A 4,071-nucleotide genomic window follows, 5' to 3' on the forward strand; every position below is an offset into this window, starting at 1 on the left:
AACTCTGACGGGGGGATCCCGAGGCGTTCCCAGGCCAGTGTTGAGATATAATCTCTCCACCTAGTCCTGGGTCTTCCCCGAGGTCTCCTCCCCACTGGACGTGCCTGAAACACCTCCCAAGGAAGGCGCCCAGTGGGCATCCTTACCAGATGCCCGAACCACCTCAGCTGACTCCTTTCTAAGTAAAGGAGCAGCGGCTCTAATCCGAGTTCCTCACGGATGGCTGAGCTTCTCACCCTATCCCTAAGGGAGACGCCAGCCACCCTTCTGAGAAAACTCATCTCGGCCGCTTGTACCCGTGATCTCGTCCTTTCGGTCATCACCCAGCCCTCATGACCATAGGTGAGGATAGGAACGAAGATCGACCGGTAGATCGAGAGCTTTGCCTTGCGGCTCAGCTCTCTTTTCGTTACAACGGTGCGGTAAAGCGAACGCAATACCGCCCCCGCTGCTCCGATTCTCCGGCCAATCTCACGCTCCATAGTACCCTCACTCGCGAACAAGACCCCAAGGTACTTGAACTCCTTCACTTGGGCTAAGGACTCATTTCCTACCCGGAGTAAGCAATCCATCGGTTTCCTGCTAAGAGTCATGGCCTCAGATTTAGAGGTGCTGATCCTCATCCCAGCCGCTTCACACTCGGCCACCAGCCGATCCAGTGAGTGCTGAAGGTCACAGGCCGATGATCCAATGAGGACCACGTCATCTGCAAAAAGCAGTGACGAGATCCTCAGACCACCGAACTGCAACCCCTCCCCACCCCGACTACGCCTCGATATCCTGTCCATGTATATCACAAACAGGATTGGTGACAAGGCGCAGCCCTGGCGGAGACCAGCATCCACTGAGAACGAAACTGACTGGCTGCCGAGGACGCGAACACAGCTCTCGCTTTGGGAGTACAGGGATTGGATGGCCCTGAGGATAGACCCCCTTACCCCATACTCCCGCAGCACCTCCCACAGTTTCTCCCGGGGGACCCGGTCATACGCCTTCTCCAGATCCACAAAACACATGTAGACCGGATGGGCATACTCCCAGGCCCCCTCCAGGATCCTTGCGAGAGTGAAGAGCTGGTCTGTAGCTCCACGTCCGGGGCGAAAACCGCATTGTTCCTCTTCAATCTGAGGTTCGACGATCGGCCGAACCCTCCTTTCCAGCACCTTGGAGTAGACCTTACCAGGGAGGCTGAGAAGTGTGATGCCCCGGTAATTGGCACACACTCTCTGGTCCCCCTTTTTGAACAGGGGAACCACCACCCCAGTTTGCCACTCCTTTGGCACTGTACCCGACTCCCACGCGATGTTGAATAGGCGTGTCAACCATGACAGCCCCTCAACACCCAGAGCCTTTAGCATTTCTGGCCGGATCTCATCAATCCCTGGGGCCTTGCCACTGCGGAGATGTTTGACCACCTCAGTGACCTCCACCAGGGAAATTGACGATGAAACACCATCAACCTCGAGCTCTGCCTCCAACATAGAGGGCGTGTTATTCGGATTCAGGAGTTCCTCAAAGTGTTCCTTCCAACGTCCGACAACCTCCTCAGTTGAGGTCAACAGAGTCCCATCCTTACTGTACACAGCTTGGATGGTTCCCCGTTTCCCCCTCCTGAGGTGCCGGATAGTCTTCCAGAAACACTTTGGTGCCGACCGAAAGTCCTTCTCCATGACCTCTCCGAACTTCTCCCACACCCGCTGCTTAGCCTCCGACACGGCAGCAGCTGCAGCCCTTCGGGCCTGTCGGTACCCTGCAACCGAGTCAGGAGTCCTCCAGGATATCATATCCCGGAAGGCCTCCTTCTTCAATCGGACGGCTTCCCTGACCACCGGTGTCCACCACGGTGTCCGAGGGTTACCGCCCCTTGAGGAGCCTAAGACCCTGAGGCCACAGCTAGCCGCCGCAGCTTCAGCAATGGAGGCTTTGAACACCGCCCACTCCGGCTCAATGCCCCCAACCTCCACAGGAATGCCAGAAAAACTCCGCCGGAGGTGTGAGTTGAAGATACCTAGGACGGGGGCCTCCTCCAGACGTTCCCAGTTCACCCGCACTACTCGTTTGGGCTTACCAGGTCTATCCGGAAATTTCCCCCACTCCCTGATCCAACTCACAACCAGATGGTGGTCGGTTGACAGTTCCGCCCCTCTCTTTACCCGAGTGTCCAAAACATGCGGCCTCAGATCAGATGACACGATCACAAAATCGATCATTGATCTTCGGCCTAGGGTACTCTGGTACCAGGTACACTTATGAGCACCCTTATGTTCGAACATGGTGTTTGTTATGGACAATCCATGGCTAGCACAGAAGTCCAATAACAAACGACCGCTCGGGTTCAGATCAGGGAGGCCGTTCCTCCCCACCACGCCTCTCCAGGTGTCTCCATCGTTGCCCACGTGGGCGTTGAAGTCACCCAGCAGAACTACGGAGTCCCCTACTGGAGCCCCATACAGGACTCCATTCAGGGTCTCCAAGAAGGCCGAGTACTCTGAACTCCAACACCGCGGCGCTCAGCCGGGGATTTATGAGTATCCCCACACCCGCCCGACGCCTCACGCCCTTGGCAACTCCGGAGAAGAATAAAGTCCAACCCTTATCCAGGAGTATGGTACCAGAGCTGAGACTGTGCGTGGAGGTAAGCCCCACCAGATCTAACTGATAGCGCTCCACCTCCCTCACAAGCTCCGGTTCCTTTCCCCACAGCGAGGTGACGTTCCACGTCCCCAGAGCCAGCTTCTGCCGCCCGGGTCTGGTCCGTCGAGACCCCCTACCTTCGCTGCCACCCATGTGGCTGCGCACCCGACCCCAACGGGTCTTCCCACAGGTGGTGGGCCCATGAGATGAAAAGAGGGGGGGTGCCACGTAGTTTGTTCGGGCTATGCCCGACCGGGCTCCGTGGCAAACCCGGCCACCAGACGCTCGCCATCGAGCCCTCCTTCTGGGCCTAGCTCCAGACGGGGGCCCCGGGCTTCCTCCGGGCTGGGTCCCATCTCCTCTTTCGTCGATATTCATTGAGGGTTTTGAACCATTCTTAGTCTGGCCCCTCACCTGAGACCACTCTGCCATGGGAGACCCTACCAGGAGCACAAGGCTCCAGACAACACAGCCCTCAGGTTCACGGGGACACGCAAACCTCTCCACCACGATAAGGTGACGGTTCAAGGAGAGGGTTAAAACATTGTGTTGTTTTAGATGGAATTTCCTCGTTGCTTGCTCCACCTGATATGATGAGGGATGTTCTGATGGTGTCACCTTTCTCTCCTCCTCTCACTCCCTGGAGCAAAGCTCCTCACAGGTCACCAGAGGTCACCAGAGGTCACCTCCTCTTTGAACCTGAGTTTCCCAGAAACCGATTCGATCTAGAGATTATCTGGCACGTCTGAATAATGTGACTCCACCCGTCTCTTAACTTCTCTGGTAATCTCCTTTGTAACAATAACAACGTACAAAGATAGTTATGTACTCTCATAACACGAAGCAGGGACGTGAGTTTCATTTCATGTGATTCTCATTCACATCATTCAGTCGTCAACAAAAGACGGTTGAGGACAGATACACAAAGTTAAAGCCCTGAGACAAATTGTGATTTGTGAATATGGGCTATACAAATAAAATTAGTTTGATTGATTGAATATATTTTCCAAACGAATTCCGATTTTACATTTAAAGCAAATATTTATATCAACAATCCTAAGAAGTTATATTAGTGTATCATATGCATACAAACTGTGTATTGTTCTTGCTGCTTTCTATTGAATATCATCATATTGATTTTAATAACAGGTTTCCATAAATTGAAGTCAGTGTCATGTACGATCTTAATCTTTAATTCTGAAAAATGACCAAAAATGTTTAAATGACAAAATAATATGGAAATGTGAATATTACAAAACACAATAACTGAGTCATTAGTTAGTAAAGTAGTTCTAAAATAACAAATCCAAATATATGAAACAGAGTGACTGATGATACTAAACATTTGAAACTTCTTTACATCTGAACACTGCTCTTCATCTTCAGTTTGAAATCATCTTCATCATCATTAATTCCACACAAAAGTTCACTCCCCTC

This window comes from Platichthys flesus, chromosome 1 (assembly GCF_949316205.1).
Source record: "Platichthys flesus chromosome 1, fPlaFle2.1, whole genome shotgun sequence".
Lineage (NCBI taxonomy): Eukaryota > Metazoa > Chordata > Actinopteri > Pleuronectiformes > Pleuronectidae > Platichthys > Platichthys flesus.